The sequence below is a fragment of the Triticum dicoccoides genome, chromosome 4A (assembly GCF_002162155.2).
Source record: "Triticum dicoccoides isolate Atlit2015 ecotype Zavitan chromosome 4A, WEW_v2.0, whole genome shotgun sequence".
NCBI lineage: Eukaryota > Viridiplantae > Streptophyta > Magnoliopsida > Poales > Poaceae > Triticum > Triticum dicoccoides.
The window spans coordinates 572,109,404-572,134,192 of NC_041386.1; the positions used below are offsets into that span (position 1 = coordinate 572,109,404).

Here is a 24,789-nt window from a genome sequence, read left to right on the forward strand (position 1 = left end):
TACTGTGGAGTGCTTAAAATTATTCAAGATCAATTGATATTGAAAGACTCATCCACATGCAATATGAACAGCAGTGTATTTTTAGGGTTTCTTTAAAAGAACACCTGCGGTCATGCTGATCTTTTGTGTTTGGCCAGAATTGGTAAAGCTACCAAATCTACATCTGATCCGGCCCAACACTTTGTTCGTTTTGTGGGCCTGCACAAGTGGGAGGCAGAGAGAAAAGCGAGCGATGGCCCCAACCCCAACCCCACCCCCATTCCCAATCCCACCACACTTCGTTCTTTGTAGAGACAAAGAGGCGACGCGGAGGGCGACGGCTAGGGTTTGCCAACCCGTCACCTTGGCCGCCCCCGTCGTCGTCAAATCGGCCGGATCTGCGAGGCCACCCACTCCCCCTGCTCCGGCCATGATTCTCCACTGCTTCGTCGATAGCAAGGTCCGACAACGGCACCTCTTCTTCCCAATCCTTGTCGCGCCGCTCGAAGCTCCGGTGGTGCTAGCTTCGAACAAGTCTACTCCAGCCCCATCTGGTACCACTTCGCAGGTAACATTGATCTTCCATGCCCTTCTAATGTCGATCTGACCTTAATTTTGCGATCTAGCAGCACCGCCCAGGTTAAAATCTGACACTTGCTTGTGTGCATGTTTCAGGTATTCGCAAATTTACTGTCAACTAGTACGTCATATTGCAACAACTAATTTTATAGCAAGATATCTGACAATGTACTGCGTAATCATGGTTTACTTGTTCGTATGGGTAGTAATGGGTAAACACTTTCATGCAAGTAAGAGAAAAAGGTGGGTGTTGGCCAGCATACCTTGCTCGTCGACATAGCCTTCACTATGCTATCATCTTGCTTGACAGATGCTATCAAGTACGTTTTCCCCTGGAAAATGGCCCCCCACTGCTAGATATAGAAAAAGTATATTCACAGGAGCATACACATGTTTTGGTTTGTTGGGATAGTTTGAAGACTGTGTATATGTATTTGCTGATGCTTAGTTATTAAAAACTAAAAAGGCGAGCACAGAAGCAGTCCATGAGGAAATTTGTAATGATGGAATGAGGATCAGTTATAGTTTCATGTATTACTCGATGGTAGTATGATGATTAGTGCATATTTTGAAGGATTTGTCAAGTATAGACTGCTCTTGATTGGTGCATGTTTTTGATGATATGTGCACACATGTAATATTTTTGGTTGGTGCATATTTTTGCTGATTGTTGTTACTTCTTACTTGAATTATGTCAGCCTATCTCCAAGATATGGTATGGGCTTGTTGGGGTCAATGAAAATTTCCTGTGAGCTAGTAGTACACATTGCAACAAATTCCTCACTGTTGGATTTTCTGACATTATACTTCATAATCATGATTTTACTTGTTGGTATGGGTAGTAATGAGTAAATAAATAGCAAGTATACAAAAGGGTGACAATTGGTCAGCATACCTTGCTCGTTCTCATAGCCTTCACTATGCTGTCATCTTGCTTGAGAGATTCTATCATGTCCTTATTCTCACTAGAAATTGGAAAATTAACCTCCACAGCTACCTCTAAAAATGTTATGTACAGCAGCAAATGCATTATTCATGAGGGAAGGGGCAATTTAAAGACTTATATTTATTACCTGATGGTACCACACAACAGCCCATCAGGAAATTTGCAGTGATCAAAGGCAGATCAGTTATAGTTTCACGTATTGCTCGATGAGAGCAGTCAATCATGGTTCATTTTTACATGGCTACTAATTGGTTGGTTACCAAGTTTTCTTGTCCAGCTCACAAAATTGTAACCTTGAAATATCCTAATTGGTTATGTCTGCCCAATGATTATGAGTCTAACCACTAGTCTTGACTAGTCGTGCGAATAGTTGTCGACTAGCTTTTTCGTGTAGATGTTTATACATGAACTACGTACTTAGCAAGAAGTATGCGAAAAGATTATTCACATTGTATATGGTGCTAACAAGTCATAATGGAAGACTGATTTCATATATCAATAACTAACATTTGTTCATTGCAATGCATGCAACAGGTTTGAATGGCAAGGGAAACCATCCTCATCAGCAGTGAAGAGAGTGATCACCGGACCACCTCAGATGATGCTTCAGATGGCACTTCACGTGGGAGTGACGGCTATAGCGGTGATGACGACACCTCTAGCGACTATGACACTGATGATAGTTCTGATGGAGATGGAGATGTGGACCACACTCCTATCTTGGCACTACGGGGTAAAGTTCTATTTGGCTGGTCAGATATTAAATGAACCGTGAAATATCGAAAGTTGATGTTTGAGTGACACTTGATTACCACACATTACTCTGTTTGGGTTCTAAATGACCTTCCAAATCAACAATGACTGAACTAGAGCTTACATGGAGCAGTGTTTAGTTGTTAGTTTAAAAAATCAAATATTCAATTTGCCCATGTTTCTACGAGATATTGCTGGGTGGATGTGATTGGGTTATCTATGTCCTTCATTTCTTGATCATTGGAGTAGGCATTGACCATTAACCCAGTGCTGATGTTCTAGATCTTACATATGAAATTATTTACTACTCCGTCATCTTAATTTTTTTTTGATACAGGTCCGGGATACCATGTGAGAAAAGGAACTTTCGAGGATCGCATCTTCTACGACAGCCATGTATTGCTAAACGAGGATCGGTGGGACTATCTCAAATCCATAGTAAAGCAGTGCCAACCTCCCATACCATACTATGTCAGCACCGTCACTCGCTCGGCAGTCATCAGAGGAAAGAGCAAGATGGTAAACACTTGGACTTTTCTTTTTGCAAATCATACTTCACTAGTGAAAATGCCATCATGTAGAGACAGAGAGGAGGACGGGTGTGGTTGTGCAAATCATTCTTACTTTTTTGTGCAAATTATACTTCATTTGTTATGTAACATTATTTATTTCCCTGTGCAATCAGTGCTTCTCAAAGGAGTACAGTCAGGCCTACCTCAAAGATTATCTGCGAAAGCCCATGCTTGTGCGTGTCACCAGCGAACATTTTGAAGGTAATAAAAAGGTCTTGTTCAAGATGGGCAAGAAGGACGGGCGAGCGATCATGACGAAGAACTGGAGAGAAGTCGTTGAGGGCGCCAGAATGAAAGAAGATCAAATGGCTATCTTCATGTTCATGGAAAGGAGTGGAGGTGGGCTTAGGGTGAACATGGCTAGTGGCATGAGGATTCGTTGACCCGCCGCAGTAGTTTGACGCTAGTTTTATAATCTGTATGTAATAGCCAGTAACTGCAAATTGGTAGTATCAGCTTTAGGGTCCAGTAAGTGCAACTTAGTAGTAATTGGTAATTGGTAGTAACTGGTACTTTGGTGGTATAACTTTTGGGTCTGACTGGATATGAAGATCGTCCAGTAAGTGGAACTTGGCAGTAACTTGGTGGTAGTATGAACCCTATGTGGCGTAATATACTTGCTATGCAAGTCTATATATATAACGCACCCTGGTACCCTCCTTGATATAATTACCTTTATGGACTACAATTATATTCCTTTTTTGCCACAGTGATGCTAGTATTTTTAGAATCAAATCTAACCGGGTTTCAAATGGATTAGACACTACTTTCATTTTTGAACGAGGTTTTTGTGTTGGTTAGTACGAGTTATTTTGAAAATGCGGTTTGTATGTGTGTTGCACAAAAAATGAAATGCAAAACAAAGAGCGGGACCTGTTTCTGTTACTTTCAAGATGGCATGCTATTTTCAAAATGATGTTTTTTTTAATTTGAAAACGGTATATACTAAAAAAACATGCTATCTTTTGAAAGGCGTAATTAAAAATATGTTGTTTTCAAAATCAGCACGCTGCTTTCAAAATAGCATATTTTAAAAAGCATATATTTTTTGAAATCAGTTTAAAAACAGTGTTATATTTTAAAAACAGCATTATATTTTTAAAAACAGCGTTGTATTTTTAGAATGAGGCTGTTATTTTGAAATCAGCATGCTATTTTTAAAAACAACATATTCAAAAGAACATGATATTTTTGAAATCAGCATGCTATTTTTTTTAAATCAGCATGCTATTTTTGAAATCAGCATGCTATTTTTTTAAAATCAGCATGCTATTATTGAAATCAGCATGCTATTTTAAAAGTAGCATATTGAAAGCATTATATTTTTAAAATAAGAATGCTATTTTTAAAAAATAGCATGCTGATTTCAAAAACAGCATGCTATTTTAAAAGTAGCATATTGAAAAGAGCATTATATTTTTAAAAGTACCATGCTATTTTTAAAATTAGCATGTTGTTTTTTAAATTAGCATGTTATTTTAAAAGTAACATAATTTTAAAATCAGCATGCTATTTTTAAAATCAGCATGATATTTTTAAATCAGCATATTCATTATATTTTATTTTCAATTGAACATGTTTTTTTCAAATGAGCATGCTATTTTTAAAATATCAGTATGCTTATTTTCTATTTGAAAATAAACGATTTTCAATGTTATTTGAAAACGAGGTTTCTATTAACGTTCTATTTTCTTATATATATATATATAAATTTTTGGTTTCTATTTTATATTTCAAGTATGAAATTTGACTACACTTTGAACAAATTTCAGGAATATATTATGTAAAAAATGAAAAAAAAAATAGAAAACCAACTGCACTAAAAATGCATTGTTTCATCGATGTTGATAAATCATAACTAGCCTACCATGTCGACCCGTCCATAATAAAATGAGGGTGTATCAATCAAAAGATGAATTCAGAAAAATAGTGGCAGTCCATCAAATAGGTCTAATACATGAGAAACAAGGTGGATCACGGCATGGAAAACTGTCTACTTTAGTTTGTTCTTAATTTTTCGACCCCTAAAATCCTTTTGTTTTCTCTGCTTGACCCTGTGCATCTAAACATCCTGTCTCGACTTCACTTTAGCTTTCCTGCATGAAACAACGTTTGTTAATAGGATAGAAAAGAAGATTTGAGCATGTACAGTACACTATAACAGAAAAAACACTAACTTCACTGATTTTCTCTTCATACCTACAGAAGATAACTTGACAGCTCTTATTCGCTCAGCCTGTGGTACATTCCTATCAGGCCTTTTTGCCTTCACCACCCCTTTGGCCTGTTCTTTACCACCCTTACTAGAGTCTTTCCTGAAAAAGTTAAGAAACGTCAACATAGTACTAGAAAATACCCGACTTCTAGAGCGGACATGTAAGTACAGACACTAACTTCACTGGTTTTCCTCGCGCACCCTTGTCATCGTTCTTTTTCGTCCTCCCAGCATTGACATTTGGAGCGCCCTTGCGTTTCCTGCAAAAAATGAAATAGATGAATCTGCAGCCAGCATTCGAAAACATGTTTAAGTACGCACAATTGTGCTAATGCCCACTTGTTTGGTTTTGCGTAATCCTCTTCTGCAACCTCCAATGGTCTCTTTCTAGCCCTCCTCAGCCCACCATCTTCTGCATCTGAATCTTCCTCTTCTTCCTCATCCGAATCTCCCTCTTCTTCTGCATCTGAATCTCCCTCTTCTTCTGCATCTAAATCTTCCTCTTGTTCTGTACCTAAATCTTCCTCTTCTTCTGTATCTGCCTCTGTCTCTTCTTCTGTATCTGCCTCTGTCTCTTCTTCTGTATCTGACTCTGTCTCTTCTTTTTGCTTCTTCCTCCTTGTGCTATTTGATTTCCCCGATTTTTTCCTGCGTAAATTGAAGAAAAACATGTGAACACTCTCTGGGAGAACATATTAACACTGTAAGCATGTATGGAAATGAACAATGAGATAAACATGTGCACTAACTTTGTTGCTTTTTTTTAATCTTCCTCTTCTTCTATATCTGAATCTGTGTCTTCTTCTGTCTCTGAGTCTTTGTCTTTTCGCTTCTTCCTCCTTGTGACCTTTGATTTCCCCGATTTGTTCCTGAGTAAATTGAAGAAAAAGAGAGAACATATTAACATTGTAAGCATGTATGGAAATGAACAATGAGATAAACATGTGCACTAACTTCGTTGCTTTTTTTTCCTCTCATCCGCTCGCGCCTGGATTTAATCCTCTTGTTCGATTCTTCGGTAGTTGGTCTCCCTTTTGGAACTATTTTGATTCGATTTTCCATGTCATCAGTGCAGCATTCGCGAGCAGCAGAGAAGTATGCCGGCAAAGGAACAAACGATTTATGGCCTTCATCCAAATCAGTTTTTTCTCCATCAACCAATATACTCCGGAGGAACTCCATCACCTGTTCTGACTGTTAATCGCTAGCTGCGACTGTGAATAAAGCGTCACTAGCCATGTTGCGTAGTTGATGATACTTATTCATGTGATCAGACCATACATGAGTATTAGCAGTCCTCGAAGAAGGGAACGCTGGCTTGGCCTGCATTGTCCATCTTTTCTTGACATAATTTTTTGGAAATGTGCGTACACCAAGATGATCCAGAACGCAGAATATATGTGCGCATGGGTAATCCTGACTTTCCAACTTTTTACATTTACAAGCTGCATCATCCAGTCTTGCTCCTGTAAACAGACAAGTCACGTGATATATAAAATCCACATGCTTAGCATCCACGCCTTGTGCATCCAACTTTTTTGCCTCCAACTCCTCACTGTCCTTACCTTCCAAGTGATTGGGATCCTTAGCATCCAGGTTTTTGGCATGCAAGTCCACACCATCCTTGCCTTCCAAGTCATTGGGATCCTCAGCATCCAAGTTTTTTGCATGCAAGTCCTCAGCATCCTTACCTTCCAAGTCATTGGGATCCTCAACATCCAAGTTTTTTGCATGCAAGTCCTCAGCATCCTTACCTTCCAAGTCATTGGGATCCTCAGCATCCAATTTTTTTTCATGCAAGTCCTCAACATACTTACCTTCCTTACCTTGCAATTCTCTAGCATCCCTGCCATATGGGACTTTATCATATGGAGCTTTGCGCAAAACTCCAAACACGACCAAACCATCACATGCTACCCGGTCCGTGACCTGCCAATTTGTCCCTTCGACAATTTGACGCTTTACCTTTGGAAACATCACAGTTGTATAAATATAAGAGGCAGCAATCTCCAGAGGGTGTGCATTCAGCTTAGTGAAGGGTATCGTACGTGTTGCTACTGCGTCTAATGCTGCTTCAGTCTTACGCATTATGGATACACAGTGCTCAACATGCTGCAACAAATCAACAAGTTGCATCTTCCTGTTCAGGTGCACATGAAGCCTTGAGTTGAGAGACTCACTCCTCTGATTACTCATCATGCCTAGGAAATATCTACCCTTTGTGTACGCAGCAGCCCATTTGTGTCGCAGCTCGTACATCCTGTTAACCCATGACGACCTCTTGCTCGTTGGTTTTATTTTGAACCGAACCTTATAAGCCTCCCATCTTTTTTCAAACTCATCAACATCCCAACGACGGTAAATGAATTCCCTAAATTGCTCCAGCTTTTTCTCGCGGAGGTGCATCACCATATTCTCCTCGATATGCCACGTGCACAAACAATGATCTGTTCCGGTCCACACAGTAGCTATTGCTTTAGCCATTGCACCGTCCCCATCAGTGATTGCTGAAATTGGTGTCGTCTGGGACATTGCCTCCAAAAATACATGAAGAAGCCACTGGTATGATGCAACTGTCTCGTCTGACACTAGACCGACCCCAAACAAAACTGTGCTGCAGTGATGGTTCAGACCAACAAATGGAATAAACGGAAGCCTGTACTTGTTAGACCGATATGTACTGTCGAACACCACGACACCACCAAAGGCAACATAGTCAATGCGGGATTGTGAGTCAGCCCAGAATATGTTCCTCAAATGGCCTTCGCTGTCTTTTGTGTATTTGAAAAAGAATTCCGGGTCTGCTTTTTTCTGTGTAATCATATAGGTGAGCAAATATCTAGCATCACTGCCTTCTATCTTGCGCTTCTTCTGGACTGAAACATGGTTGTATAGATCTCGATCTATAAATCCAAGCTTGTCGGGACCTCCGGCATTCTTCTCCATTACATTCATAATCGGATGTGTTCGAAGTCCACCGACAGCATACTCGATGACATCGGCCTTTTGTGCGTCAGTCATTCTACGATGAGCCGACAAGTACGGAGTCAGGTCAGTAGGGACAAACAGATGGTTATGCTTGTCCACAAAATTCTTGACGAACCAGGGGCCACTGCTATCTTGTAGCTCAACCTGAAAAAGAGCGGGACACCCACATCGAGAAAGACCCCTCGGTGTTCTTTTTCTTTCAGTTCTGTTAAAGTGCTTAAGGGCCCGCCATCCTTGTTTGCAGCACTTATATGTCCTTCTGTATGCATTTTGTTTCGGACCCGGACCCCTGTACTTCAGATCATCCTTTCTAACACCAAATCCTTTTTTCTCGCATAGCCTACGTAGAACATGTAGGCTTCTTCCTCAGTCCTGAACGTCTTCTTCACAATCTCTAAGTATTCCATACACTCATTCAGGTCTGAACCAGCCATGCCTTTATTATCAATTCATTTACCTTGTATGTGTACATCATCCATGTCTATGCTATCCTTGCCTGCATCCTCATTATCCTTATCATCCATGCACATACCATCCATTCCTTTGGGGTCCATGCCTTTGCCTTTGTTCCCTCTATGACCCATGTCCTTGTCGTCCTTGCCTGTATCACCCAAGTTTTTGCCATCGTTGCCTTTATCATCCATGTCGTTATGCTGCCAGCGGAAACAGATAGTCAATGTTACGGATGGATAGCATACGTTACCGAAATTATGCACTACTCTGCTTAAATAATTGATTTAATTTTTCATATCGGATTCATGTACCTAACTCAGTCCTTCAAAAGTTGTAAGTAAATATGCCCTGACTAAATCCAGAAATTCGTAATTGATTGTACTAGCTCTAACTGATGATCTCCTAACTAAATCCAAAGTCCACGAGTCCTTCAAATGCCTTGATAGATCCACCCTGATAGATCAATTATCTCCAAACTCCATTCAAAATTATATCATAACTAAATCCAAATTATCTCGTAACAAAATCCAAAAGTATGTCCTAACTAAATCCAAATTATCTCCTAACTAAATCCAAAATAAGTCCAAACTCCATACAAAATAATTATCTCCTAACTAAATCCAAAATATCTCGAAACTCAGTTCAAAAGTATCTCCTAACTAAATCCAAAATAACTTTCTTTGAATCCAAATCTGCTGACAACTTTCTCATGCCACATAATCCTAACTAAGTCCTTCAATATGTCGTAGCTACATCCGACTTACACTTCCTTTCAATTGTAATCTCATCACAACTTTCTAAAAACATAAACCCTAATCCTCAGATGACATATCCTAAACCCTAACCAAATCCGACCGAAATCTCCTCACAACTTTCTGAAACGTTAAACCCTAAACCTCACATGACATATCCTAAACCCGAATCAAATCCGACCCCTATTGGTTCTATATGCAGAAGGGGCCAGAAAAGATTTGAGATGGCTAGGCACTTACAGCGAAGATCCGGCGTGAAAAAGTTGATGCACGTCAATGAGGATGATGTGGCCTCTCGGGTCGGGGAAGGTGGCGTCCGCTAGGGGAAGGATCTGGCGCCGCGACTCGACTGGGGTGACTTGCGATGGAGGGAGTGAGGGGGAGTAGGAGCAGGAGGGGTAGACACGGCGAGTGCAATCGGCGGCGATCGAGGGCGCCAGGGGCGATCGGCGACGATCGAGGGCGCCCGAGGTTAGGGCTCGAGAGGAGGAGAGAGGACGAACCGCTCGAACCAAAATTCAAAAGAGTACGCACGATGATGGGACATCTATAATGAAGTGTTTTATTAATGCAATTAATTTAATTGAAAAATTTAGGACGATAATACCCTTGGACCAAATTGGGCCGATTAAAGGAAAAAAGAAATTAGGTCGAAAATACCCTTGGGCTTAAAAAAGGCCCAATTATTCTCATCCGTTAGATCGGCCATATAATACATGTGCTCTGGTGTATTATAATGCACCGTAAAATCTCCCTTTCTCTAACATAGATGACAAATTAAAAGTTATTCAACACCCACTGATTAAAAGCAGTGGAATGTTTATCTTTGATCTTGTGCTGGAGAAGAAGCAGCTCTGCTTTGAAAGATATCTTCCAAGCTTGAGGACTGTGTTGAATGTTTCTGAAGACCTTTCCATTTCTCTGAGTCCAAATGACCGGTTGCTCCATCCTATATATAGTGCATGCGTGGGGCATGCTTAGCTATCCCATTGCACCATCACGATCTCATCGCCAGCTACACACAAACGCAAGCACTCCGCGTAGATCATATACAGAGAGAGTTGGACGACCAAAACTATCTCGCTGCAATCAAGGCCATCATGGCTTTGCTCAAGTCTCTGTGCACCTTCCTCGTGGCAATTCTTGTGATCTTGTCTCGGCCGGGGATTCCCTTGCTGCTGTGGAGGCGAGGCCCATACGACTCCACGGTGCTGACACGGAGGCGTCGCTCGGTGAACGAGGTGGCCGGAGGCTGCTGCTGCCTGCTGGCGAGGAGGGATGCCGAGACGTTCAGGGCGTCCAAAGGCGCTACACGATCAGATACTTCGAACAGTGGCAACAACACGCCAAAGAACCACCCATGAATCCTCAATTCAAAGATTCATCTATGAATTAGCTCTTCCCTCCGGCACCATCAAGTCTATTCTTTTGCTCTTGCTCGGGACCTTAGGATAAGGGAACAATTTCATTAATTTCATGGTGTCATCTTCTTGTTCGTGCTGACTGCTGTGGCCTGCTGATCAAGCTAGCTACGTAGTATATCCACATCAATCAGTTTCCACGTGCTTTTGTGACCATGCATTTTCAAGCATTTCAACGGGATGCAATTCCAATCTGTGCACTCTTGTACGGAAAAATTTACTTAAGCGCTCTCAAGCTCCATATTTCCTAGTCTACACTGCATACATGATTTAGCTTATCCTCTCTATATGGATCTTTTGATACTTTCTGTTTTGTCAGGATAGGTTATTGGTGGATAGATCAACTTCTTGCCCACCTAATATATGGAGTTTTACTTATGTCTGGTTTGAGAAGAGGTATGTGAAAATCAACTTTACCTTTCATCTCATATGAAACATCATTGCAACATATTTCTTGCAAGTGAGTAACTTATGTTTCTCAAAAAAATAATTATCCTATACATATTTATTAAATGCAATTTAGGCATGCTTATTATTATTTTGATGTTGTATTAAGGGCCCCGAGTTCTAGTTTCGCCTCGGGCCCCCCAAATCTCAGGACCGGCCCTGCCCATGATCGATCGATCGGCTATACTCTGGTGGCGCGCGGTCGGCTCGAAACTTATTTGCGTATGGTGATTCAGTGTATAATCGAACTATGATGCATGCATGCATTAGCATTTACATAATGTATACGTTCGTGTGTTGGTTTAGCTTTGTGTATGATCACGCATGCATGGACATGTACGTGAATATGTACACAAATATTAGTAGTACCCATGCAGTGGCGGACCCACCATTGGGGCGAGCTGGGGCGGCCGCCCCGGGTCGCCGGCGGCGGAGGATCGACCCCCAGCTACCTATCTTTCCTCCGGCAGGCGTCACCGCGTGAGATTAATCAGAAGAACAGCGGCGGCGGTGTTTTCTTCTGTTCGTACGACAGCTAAGGGTCGAAGGGGTAAGTGACGGAGAAAGAGAATTGGGCCAGTGGACTGGGCTCTGTTTCTAATTCTATAGGCCAGGCCCAAACAGGCGTCTTTTCTTTCCTCGTTAAAGAAAGAAAAAAAAACCCAATCGCTCAATCCAGGTCCCATCGATTCCCGATTCGTTCCCCTCCATCCGCTCACGACCTAGACTGCTGCTGGCTGCTGCGCCGCCGCGAGAGGGGAGGGCGGCGTCTGCATCAACTCGTTGTTGCATCGTCTGCATCAACTCGTTGTTGCATCGTCTGCATCAACTCGCTGTTGCATCGTCAGGGGAGGGGCTGGGTACGTGCACTGCGGCGGCGTGGGGCGGTTATGCCGTGCTGGTGCTGGAGGCGGTCAGGCCAGCCGGCCAGCGGCGGGCGGTAGTCGGGGGCTGTGCTTGAGTGAGCGTGATGGATTCCGATGAAGAGGTGGATTAGATAGGGATTGCTGCCGCTGTCGAACTCGAAGAAGCTGAAGCTGAGGCTGCTGCTGCCGAAGAAGCTGAGGCTGCTGCTGCCGAAGAAGCTGCGGCTGTGGCAGGGGAAGCGGCTTTGGCGCACAGATCAACCAACCAGAAGCGGCCACATGACTCCGACGACCGACAGGTATCCTCTTCTAGTCTTCTTGTATCTTTCCTTTGATATGTTAGTTGGAAACTTGGAATATTGAATAGCAAATAGCCATGGGTGGTCGACAAGGTAACTATATTCAATGAGGTGCTGGATAGAAACATAGTTGAGATGAATAATCGATTTAGTGAAACTCCTACACGCTTGTTGAAGTGCATTGCTTGCCTTGATCCTAGAGACTCATTTAGCAACTTTGATCATGATAAGCTAGTTGAGCTTGCAAATATTTACTCAATTGATTTCTCTTCACAAGAGCGCTATCTGTTGACTGATCAACTCAACATATATATTGATGTGATGAAAAGAAGTACTGGATTCTTGGCTTGCGATAGTTTGAGTTCTCTTGCTCTCAAGTTGGTTCAGAGTAGACAACATCTGGTATTTCCATTGGTTTATCGGCTCATCAGACTTGCATTGACATTACCGGTGGCAACTGCATCAGTTGAAAGGGTTTTCTCAGCCATGAATATTATAAAGACTGATCTTCAAACAAGATGGGTGATGATTGGCTTAATGATTTGATGGTTTGCTTTGTTGAGCGCGAGATATTTGCTGAAATTAGTGATAAAGAGATTATGGTTCATTTTCATGCCTTGAAGAACCGTCGAGGTCATCTACCTCCAGAACCTCGTGTTCATTATGCAATTACGTCTTAAAGGTATACCACCACCCAGTTACCATCAGATGACTATACCAAAATATACAACTCTCATCACACTTGTGCTAATGCATTCATTATTTTGTAGGTCTCATTTGGAAGTTGGAATTATGGGATCATATTGTGGCATAAGTGAGCATTTCAAGCGGGCAAGAGTCCATGTGAGCAGTCAGGAAGCCTCGGCGACTTTTAACAGTGTACTAGTTTTAAATAGTATTTTCATCCTTTTGTTGTTGAATGCTATAAGTTCTGGTTGAATATAGCTGCATTTGTAGCGGAAAAAAATTAAACATTAAGTGTTCGCCCCCGCTAACTTCAATTCCTGGGCCCGCCACTGTACGCATGCGTGTTTCATTATTGCTTGTACGGTTTGGGATTGAGATTACTTTGTAAGCTGGACTTGCTTGAGTTAAGTTCTATGTAATATTGCCCGAAAATTCGCAGCCTGTTGCATTCTTCTACAACTGTTGATCTGCGCCGTCATCCAAAAAGTTGTTCCGACGGAAATTGGTTAAAAATGAATGCAAATTCTCAACCCTCTCAATACGAGACAATATACAATTTTTTATCTTGTACAAATACTTCGGCGGACTGTTTTTGTACTTCTTCCCTCCTATGTACATGGTGCATCCCCTGTCCTATTAGATACCTTTTTTCTTATTTCAACTCTGTTCGAGCCGTCCACTTGCACTGTTCACCATCTTCTTTTTTGGTTTCAGTACTATTCCACTCTAAGTGAGGTTTCAACACTCTTTGATCGTCTTGTTTCTCTATCCGATTTCCTTGTGTGCAATTAATTTCTTTTACCTGATGTGTACTCATCAGTTCATCTTGTTATGTCGCTTTGCAAGTTCATGTCATCGTTTTCCCATTAAAAATTGCTACACTCTTTGTGCCAATTTTTTATGTTCCTAAGATACATGATGTCGTATCTCAAATATCCACTCTTTGATTCAACAATTCCATCCTTGTACAACCAAACCTCAATTTCTAGACTGAAAGTGCTAGTTATCGACTAAAGGGAGGGTGAGTAGGCGATTTTTATGAAAGTCTTCAAAACACGGGGCTTTGAAGACAGGCAGTAGAAATGAACCTAATTATATGCAGCGGAAGGTAGACTATACTAGACAAGCCATAGTCAAGTAAGCAATGAAGTGAAAGCACGAGAATTATCAGCAGCTAGGCAGTATGGATCAGGATGGAAGATAGTATGAAGTCAAACAACAACAGTCTTCACACAGTGAAGTCAATCAGATCATGCAAGCAGGCAATGACTTCACGAAGACAAACTATAATTAAAGAGAGGTAAAGGATGGAACCAGTTGCTTGGTGAGGACAAAGATTTGTTGGACCAGTTCCAGCTGCTATGACAACTATATGTCTGGTTAGGGAGGCTGAGATTCAACTCAGAAGACCGCGTCTTCACCTTATTCCCCTTGAGCTAAGGACACACAGTCCTCGCCCAATCACTCTGGTAAGTCTTCAAGGTAGACTTCCAAACCTTCACAGACTTCGTTCACCGGGGATCCACAATGACTCTTGGATGCTAAGAACGCGACGCCTAACCGGCTGGAGGATTCACAGTCCTCAAGTGTAACAAGTCTTCAGATCACGCAGATAGAAAGACTTCAGTGATGCCTAACACTCTTTGGCTCTGGGTGTTTAGGGCTTTGTCCTCGCAAGGATCTCTCTCTCAAATGCTTCGGAGGTGGGTTGCTCTCAAATGACAAAATTCGTGCACTAACTCTGAGTAGCCACCAATTTATGGTGTAGGGGGTTGGATATTTATAGCCAGGAGACAACCCGACCTGATTTGTCTGAATGACCCTGGGTCACTAAGGGACTGACACGTGTCCAACGGTCAGATTTCAAACACACGCGGCAGCTTGATTTGGGCTACAAGTAAAGCTGACTCATCCAGCTCTGGATAAGTTTTGCTCTCATTGTCTTCGCTCGAAGATATAGGATTTGGTTGAGCATCACTTCAGTCACTCTGACTTTGTTCACTTGGACCCCACTTAACAGTACGGTGGTTCCTATGACTCAACAAAGAAGAAAAGGAAACTACGAAACAACTATGTCTTCACAATCCATAGTCTTCATGCGATGTCTTCTCATGTCATAGTCTTCAATGTGAATCTCTTCACAGACCATCATTGTCTTCAATGTCTTTACACATTTTTAGGGGTCATCTCTGGTAGGTAAACCGAATCAATGAGGGACTACTACCTTTGTTATCCTGCAATTCTCACAAACACATTAGTCCCTCAACCAAGTTTGTCGTCAATACTCCAAAACCAACTAGGGGTGGCACTAGATGCACTTACATGGACGGATTTGAATGGTTTCCTTCTGATTTTTTTCATACCAGCTATCATTATGATTTTGTGCTTCCAACCGCAATGATTTTCGTACCACTTGATTTAATTTTCACTTCTAAGATTTTAGTTATTATTCTAATAAGTTACGTACTATGAAACTTAGTTTTTGTTTCCTCGTGATCTTATCTCGTCCTTAAGTTCTATCCCTCGGAACTTGCATCCGCCCGGTTCTCTAGAACTTATCAAGACATGATTGTCTTCGTCAATTTCGTAACTCTCCTTAAATTTCTAATATTTTATTCCTACGTGCATCCAAGAGGTGGTCACCCGAGTTACTACCTAACATTTATTTTCGCGGTGCGTAGTCCGCAGACACATCAACTTCTTTCTCCCCGTTCTTTCCCCCTCGCCTTCTTCCTTTCTATTATAATCTTGTAGATCTGCTCTCTTCTGACACCTACCGGACATTGCTATCATAGGTTGTTGGAAGTTTACGGTCCCAACCATCGATACTGACTACAGGTACTCCTAGTGATCGTCTGCATTACCCTTCCAACTTGCCCCACGCAAGATCTCAACAATCCTCAATGCAGTTCATGAAATGGAGGTAAATTACCATGTATCCCTTAATCTCGTCCAAATCATGTCCAAATGCTTATTTTCCACTAAATTTACTATTGGTACTTTTCCAGTGCTCAATTTGTTATGACTCTAGAGGATTGTGTGGCGGTGACAATTTTGTGAAGAACAAGTGCTTCTTGCTCTTTTTTCCACAAGACTGCAAAGAAAGAACACCAAGTTTGAAATAATTATTGATATCTTGTTCATGAGATATTTGATTAACTTGTTAGTTCGCTATAGATTATTCACAACTATGTGGGCCCTTGTTGACTGAACAAGATGTGGATCCAACTTATGTCCAATTCATTTCATATGAAACATTCAATCAAGTGCTTTTCATTAGTTGCTCAAGATTGCAGAATTATCCCGATTAGCCCAACACACATTTCCTTTAACATATACTCATTTCATATATATTTGAAGCTACCACTCGTACCAGTATTTTACTATTGTCGCATCAGTACCTAACGATGCATAAATTTTGTTCTGCATACCAATTTCATTATCATATCTACCTATCTGTAATTTTCACACTACAAGAAAACTGAGATACTATGACGAAAATCCTCGTGACAAAGTTGGACAACGTCACAGGAATACCTAATGTGTGATGTTTTCGTAGGTGGCGTCACTGATTACCACAAATCGATGACGATAGACGTCACATAATCGCTTTAGCCTTTGAGCGCACCTGGCTACTAGTTTCTTTGACAGTTTGGTAATTTCCATGATGAAACTATTAGAGTCACCGAATATTACAAATGTGTGATGATTACTTTTTTTATGTGATGTCTACCGATGGGACCTGCCATACATGTTTCACGGGTTACTGAGCAGTAGGACCCGCGTAGCAGTAGGACCATAGTGTTTTCAGAGTCTACTGAGCACTGTAATTATTTTGTTCCATCTAATATAGATAGGTAATGGCTAAGGAAATTTTTTATTTTGTTCCATCTAATATAAATAGATAGTGACCAAGCAAAAATCCTTGAATCCATGCATTAGTGAGATGATGTCATTACATTCTATCAAAAAAAAATTGAAATATAAGTTAACGGGATTTTTTTTGGTACAGGGAGTTTGAACACGGGACCATTATGGTCTCAACTAACGGCATTGCTAATAGGGTAGAGTTATATTTTTAGATACTAACAATGTTAATTGTGCTAAAAATATACTAGTATATTATGGTCCCGGACTATATATATACGCCTATAACACCTAGCACGTTAGTCATTTCTTTCCTGGGGCGTGTGTGGCTCGATTTGTAGGTAAATTATTTCGTGCCAGGGCGTATGTGATCTATCTGTTCGTCTGTCATGGGTTCTAGCCGGCGTCACGTCGCGGCGGGGAGAGGAAAGGCAAGGCACGACACGGCCGCACGGCTCGGTTCCGGCTGGCGGCTGTTAACTTTTGTTTTTTTGGGTGGCTGGCCGCTGTTACGGACGCAGCACAGCCCATGGCCTGGCGAGCCCTTTCTTTAATTTTTTTCTACTATGCGTGGGCTGAAGCCAGCTCAACTTACCCTAAAAAAAAGCTCAACAACACATATAACCAGCGATTTTTTTACCTCGCCCACCTTCTCCTCCCCGAGCGAAACCCTATATATCCGATCTCGTTTTCTTTCGCTCGTGTGGTGGCGGCGGTAGATCGGGGGCAAACAAACGCGACAACGGCGGTAGGAGTAGCTGCTCTCTCCTCCCTCCCCCGTCGGGTTCCTTGAGGGCACCCTGCTGCAGAAGCTGCTAGTAGTGTCAGGGCCCTCCATGGCGCGCAGCGGCGGACCCAGCGTGCGCCGCGGCCTGGTCACGCGACGGCGGCCCAGTCTGTGTGTGTGACGTTCATTCTCAGTGTGAGTACCCGCATGTGTGCGTCCTCCGATCCCTCTCGTGTGATTGCAGGGACTGAACTCTCACTCTGTGGTGCAACTCGTCCATACACTTCTCAATTGTCAATTCTATCGGAGCAAATGAGGGAGAGTCATGGTGATGTGGGTATTGGCTATGGCCTTCTTGAGCAGAACCCCTGTTTCGCCTATGACACCCGCCTCGTCGCCTTCGTCAGAGATTAACTAATGAGTAGGGCCGTAGTCGTTCGATCTTTTGCACTTATCAGTACTTCTTATTGACCCTCTGTTTTTTCTTCTTCTTGTGTTTTGGCCGTCATGTATTGACAGAGGACAGACCACAGGGGCACGCCGGAGTTCAGCTGGAGGACGGTCAAGCTCGACCAACAAACTGGGTTAACATGTGTTCGACGCTCAACTCTCTGCACTCAATTTAGATGAATCACTTCTGTGCGGGGATTGGTTCAGATATTTGTTTTGTTCTATTCTTCCTTGTTAGTGATTTCTTATTGGTCAATCGTGAGATGCTTGTATAGTACACCCCCAGTATTTGCTAGGTCAGATAGTCCTTGTTTGTGCCAGTAATCTTGAACTCATGGAACTAGTTTATACGTGTCATTAAGTTGAAAATTGTAAACGGAATTGTACCTGCTCTGATTTATCTTTTAGAGAAATTATTATTAGAACCTAACTAGTACATGTGACATGGGTTAGTAATGAAATAGTGAGCTGCAATAAAATATTTTCATTATGCCGATGCTCCCCCAGTATTGTTATGTTATTTTGTAGTGCTGAGCTCATGGCAACTTGGTTTGAGGGTTTGCGAATAGATTTGCAAGTGAATTTTTGTTGTAGAACTGTTGTTGAAGTTTTATGAGCGATTCAACATGATTTTGGTAAATTGCTAGTGGAGAACTAATTCCGTGCATTCGTTTGTGGCAATCAGAAGTGATACTGACTATATGTAAATGCATATTACTATCCAAGCAAGCAAATACTACAACTAAAGATCAAAGCCTAGATGAGCTTTTTATTCGGCTTGCGACCATCACACAATTGTTAGTACTCCCTCTAGTCCTTTTTACTCTGCATATTAGAATTCTCTGAAGTCAAACTTCACAAAGTTTGACCGTATTTATATGAAAAAGTATCAACATCTGCCATGCTAAAGTTATACAATATGAAACTTTAAGTCATGACACATCTATTGATATTGATTTTAGATTGTGAATGTTGGTACTTTTTTCTATAAAGTTGGTCAAACTTTACGAGGCTTGACTTCAGTCAAATCTTATATGCGTACTAAAAACGACCGGAGGGAGTAATTTATTTTCAAATGGAAGTATCTTGTTGATCAAATGTGTGCAAAGGACAACAAGCTCTGCGAAACTTCTTCATGCTTTCTTCACTATTCTAGCTGCTTCAAGGTTTCTTCCTTAGTAACTTTGTCGAATATTTTGTTTTTCTGCACCATTTTAATTCCAATTTAATATTTCAGATGACCTTTGTTGCTCACAAATACGACATGTTTAGTTATGTTCATATCACTTATTAGACCGGTACTATCATGTCTTTTTTTGTTAAGATTCCAACTAGAGCTCCGAGTTATAACTTTCATGTTGTTCTTTGTTGCAATGATCGATGGTTTTTTCTAACTCATTCATGTTGTTGTATTCATGCCTTTGTTTCTAATAGGCTGATTGGTAAGTCATCTTTCAAGAAGTTGATATGGACAAAGGAGGATCAAAACAACTCTAGCTGCCTTCATGAAGTCACGAGAAGAGGCATCTAACAAGGTTTCAAGTTTTGATTAAGGTGGGAGCTAAGACTCACACCAAGAAGGTCTATATTTATGACCTCCAAATGTTTAAAAAAATGTTGTATCAAACTATTATGTAGCTTGCGTTATGTTGGATGGTGCATGTAAGTGTTTAGTGTACACGTTGTTTAGAGACAAGTTACCTTGTAATGTGATATGGAAATTGGTCAATGAAAAGATGGTCCTAAAAACACCACAAGCCCACAATTGGTTTTGAATCGAACCAGGCCAAACTAATATGAGAGGAAAAAATTATAAATAATATAATTCTTGAAAAGGCTAGCAGAAAATGGCGACCTCTCCATAAAGAGGTGGGCTGGATCAACAACTAATGGTTTGCAAATTGGCCATGGCCCACCAAAAAATTAGATCCAAAAATAGAAAAAATGCTAAATTATTGGGCTTGGACCATTTGGAAACCCACTGCGCATTAGCCCGTCAATAATCTTGTGACGACAGCTTCGTCACCGAAGGTCCCATATCCGGTGACGTTTTTTGCGCGCTGCATCACTAGGAATAATCTATGACGGGGATTCCGTGACGATGCTCGTGACGCCTGAAAAATGTCAAACGTGAGTATTTTGTGACGTTTTTAGCTATTACGTGACATTTTTGAGCTTGTCACAGTAGGTCCAATCTCTTGTAGTGTCACCTTTTGTAACATCACACTTCTTCCATTTCAAAATTAAGGCTACATATGCTTATCGCAAATACACTCTCTAAGCAAAATAATCTCACCAAAATATTAAGTCAATGCTATCTCATTGAGAAAGTTCATTAGCAAGTCTTGTAAAGAGTGAGATTATCCAGCTTAAAGAGTGACATTATGTTTCACTGAAATATTAAGTCATTGACTTAATATTTCAAAAAGTGTTATAAGAACATTGACTTAATATTTCTTTGTGAGAACACTTCTTTATTTGCTTTCATTTTTTCAGGTCATCCCTTATTTTGCAAGAAATGATTTCTTAAGATGATCAACACTACAAAGTCAGACATAACTCAAGTTACAACTGTGCTTGAGACAAAAGAAGGGTTCACTTTCGTTGTGAAAGTCTGCAATAAACAAGAAAAAACCTATTTCACTAGCAAGTCTTGGAAAAAGTTCTTGAAACTGTATCACGTGTGAGTAGATAAGGAAACACACCTCTCTTTAGTTGTTGATCCTGATCGCTCCATATCTTTCCAGCTGCCCAATGATCTAGTTAGTCATCCATGTATGTACCTTTTTAACCATAATTTTATCTAATTTTCGTCCCTATTACATCCATCTTTGTATGTGTAACCGTTACTTACTATTTGTACTGATTCAACATTCATTACTACTTGACCTAGACTTGCACCTTACCATGTGACTAACTTTCCTTATGTACATGTCATATCTAATTTCAAACTAGATAAAACACACTAGGAAATTGCGAGGAGGATTGATACTACATGGGACAACTAAAAATTCGGAAGACATTGTTGTGCAATTAAGTTTATTAAGCGTATTTAATGGTTTCTAAAAAACACAAACTGGATACCCTGATCATCCATACGTTCTACTGAAGGAAATATGCCTCAGAGGCAATAATAAAGTTGTTATTTATATTTCCTTATATCATGATAAATATTTATTATTCATGCTAGAATTGTATTAACCAAGAAACTTAGTGCATGTGTGAATACATAGACAAACAGAATGTCACTAGTATGCCTCTACTTGACTAGCTCGTTAATCAAAGATGGTTAAGTTTTCTAGCCATAGACATGAGTTGTCATTTGATGAACGGGATCACATCATTAGAGAATAATGTGATTGACATGACCCATCCGTTGGCTTAGCACTTTGATCGTTTAGTTTATTGCTATTGCTTTCTTCATGACTTATACATGTTCCTATGACCATGAGATTATGCAACTCCCGAATACCGGAGGAACACTTAGAGTGTTATCAAACGTCACAACGTAACTGGGTGATTATAAAGATGCTCTACAGGTGTCTCCGATGGTGTTTGTTGAGTTGGCATAGATCGAGATTAGGATTTGTCACTCCGATTGTCGGAGAGGTGTCTCTAGGCCCTCTCGGTAATGCACATCACTATAAGCCATGCAACCAATGTGACTAATGAGTTAGTTGCAGGATGATACATTACGGAATGAGTAAAGAGACTTGCCAGTAACCAGATTGAACTAGGTATGATGATACTGACGATCGAATCTCGGGCAAGTAACATACCGATGACAAAGGGAACAACGTATGTTGTTGTGCGGTTTGACCGATAAAGGTCTTCGTAGAATATGCAGGAACCAATATGAGCATCTAGTTTCCGCTATTGGTTATTGACCGGAGATGAGTCTTGGTCATGTCTACATAGTTCGAGAACCCGTAGGGTCCGCACGCATAACGTCCGATGACGATATGTATTGTGAGTTATGTGATTTGATGTACCGAAGGTTGTTCGGAGTCCCGAATGTGATCACGGACATGACGAGGAGTCTTGAAATGGTTGAGACATAAAGATTGATATATTGGAAGGTTATGTTTGGACACCGGAAAGGTTTTGGATAGGTTCGGGCATTTTCCGGAGTACCGGGGGGTTATCGGAACCCCTCGGGGGGTTAATGGGCCTTCATGGGCCTTAGTGGAAGAGAAGAGGAGGCGGCCAGGTGGAGGCCCCCCCCCCCAATCCCAATCTGAATTGGGGGGGGGGGGCTTTCCTTCTCTTCCTCTTTCCTTTCCCTCCTAGTTGGACTAGGAAAGGGGGAACCTACTCCTAGTAGGAGTAGGATTCCCCCCCTTGGGGCGCACCCCATGAGGCCGGCCGGCCCCCTTCTCCCCTCCTTTATATACGGGGGAGGGGGCATCCCATAGACACACAAGTTGATTTCTTAGCCGTGTGCGGTGCCCCCCTCCATAGATTTCAACCTCAGTCATATTGTCGTAGTGCTTAGGCGAAGCCCTGCGTCGGTAACTTCATCATCACCGTCACCACGCCGTCGTGCTGACGAAACTCTCCCTCGGCCTCAGCTGGATCTAGAGTTCGAGGGACGTCACTGAGCTGAACGTGTGCAGATCGCGGAGGTGACGTGCGTTCGGTACTTGATCGGTTGGATCGCGGAGACGTTCGACTACATCAACCGCGTTACTAAACGCTTCCGCTTTCGGTCTACGAGGGTACGTGGACACACTCTCGCTGCTCGTTGTTATGCTTCTCCTAGATAGATCTTGCGTGATCGTAGGATTATTTTTTTAAAATACTACGTTCCCCAACATCTACTCCTTCATAGCTTGAAGAAGTCTAACATTAAGAACAAACTTCTTGCAAGATTTCTATTTAATATTATGTTTTTATCACATTTGTCTTACAATATATATGATTGTTGCTTTCTTACACTACTTTAATTGTAACAGAAACTGCCGAAACATGCCATGCCTAACATGATAGATGAAGTAGGTTTGGTCGGGATAATTCTGCATCCCACTACCAGCTTCCTATATACATGCATGTCTTCTGTAGATGATCACATAATCAGCAATGGCGGACCACAAGTACTGAATAAGACCAAATTTAATTACAAATTACAAATACATCAATTACGAATCCTCAAATCCATACAAGTATAGGCAATGTGAACCTAATCTTGAACAAAGCTCGCCCGGCTCTGCCGTGTCCATGTACGGTAGTCGGTTGCGCCCCTTGGAGAATTGGTGTTGTCACCGGTGAGCTAGAGTAGGACATGGGACACACATTGGCTCACGGGACTCGAGGCGTCGCCGTCCTGCCGTCTCCCATGCCCTACTCTTTCTCGTTGGAGCCGGTGGCCTGCACATCGTCGATCGATGTGAGGTTGACAATGGATCCATCATGGTTGGAGCCCGACACATCCACCATGACGTGGTTGCGGCGCAAGAGGATAGCGGCCACCTGTACCGGTGCCGGGGAATGCGATTCTGCCTTGCCGACGTCTACCGCGAGGGTTGTCGCGGCCTCCCGCCCCTCTTCCTCGCACGGCGGGCATGCCGCGTCATAGCCTCAGCGAACGGGTCAGTGAGGGCCTCTGAGTCGGCGTGCCAACGAAGGGGCTTCGTGTTCGCCACATTGTTCTGACGCCAGACGGACCACATCACCCATGCGAGGCAGCGGTGATGCGCCTCACGCCATTTCCAAGTGCCATTTGAGCAGATGCTCTTGATTCCCGTCGGATTGAGTTCGGCCGCTGTTGGGCATTTTCCTCAATGGCGCGGCGGAGCGCAATGCAGACGGCCACCTCGCCACCTCCGGCCAGGGATGAGGTCCCAGTTACTAGATCGGGTAACAAAGAACTCGGATCCACTACTCGTGATGCCGAAGAGGCCCAGAGATCGCCGAAAGGGAGCTTGGGGGCGGAGCGAAGTGGAGTGGAATGGTTAGGGTTTGATCCGAGGTGTGAACAGAAACAAATATATGTGGGATCATGATGAATCAGCATGGGCTGGATCCGATGTGGCGGACGCGCCCGGACCTCCCCTTATTTGCCCTAGATTTGAGCTGCATATAAGGGCCGCCATTGATGATTATGAGCATGTCTGGGTCACAACTTTTTAATCGGGTCGTACCTCGGAGCGTATAGAAAACGTTTGAGGAGTCGGACTATAAATATTCTTACGAAAACACTAACGCCCACACGTGTGGACGTCTGGCAACTCGCCCACACGCATGGATTCTCGTCCAACCAATTCTGCACGAATCTTGGCGCGTTCTAGCAGTTTTTGTGTGCCACGTAGGACTAAGCTGGTGTGTGGGCATTCATCCGGTCATCCACACGTCCTTTTTCACCACACGGGGGGCTGGTGTGTGCTGGGCGTTTAGCAATTCGCCCACACACCAGTTTTCACGCACGCAGAGGGGGCTGGTGTGTGGGCGTTTATCACTTCGCCCACACGCCCGTCTCCTCGCCCACACCCAAAGCGGCGGTTGCCATGTGTTTCTACAGGGTACATGGCAACTGCCCTAGCTTTGCTTGTAAGCAGATGGCAACTCTCTTTTACCCGAGTTGTCATGTGTTTTTGCATGGTACATGGCAACTGCCCTAGCATGCACGTAAGCAGATGGCAACTCTTTCTTTTTACATGGCAACGGCCCTAGCGTACTTGTGAGCACATGGCAACTCTCTCTTTTACCGGAACATGTTTTTTTGCCATGCCTTTTTGTAGTGCTCTATGGCAACTGTCTAGTGTTAGTGGGTGGCAACTCCTAAAGTTTTG

The 24,789-nt window shown here is 42.3% G+C and overlaps 1 long non-coding RNA gene across 2 annotated transcripts; it reads left to right on the forward strand.

Annotated features, from left to right (window-relative positions):
- The first annotated feature begins 11,795 nt into the window (after positions 1 to 11,795).
- Positions 11,796 to 13,376, forward strand: LOC119289170. 2 transcript variants are annotated; one of them, XR_005141445.1, is made up of 3 exons: positions 11,796 to 12,270; positions 12,548 to 12,952; positions 13,041 to 13,376. It is a non-coding gene; the product is annotated as an uncharacterized LOC119289170 (long non-coding RNA). The 2 variants fall into 2 exon arrangements; XR_005141444.1 differs by having other exon boundaries at positions 11,796 to 12,952.
- The last annotated feature ends 11,413 nt before the right edge of the window (positions 13,377 to 24,789 follow it).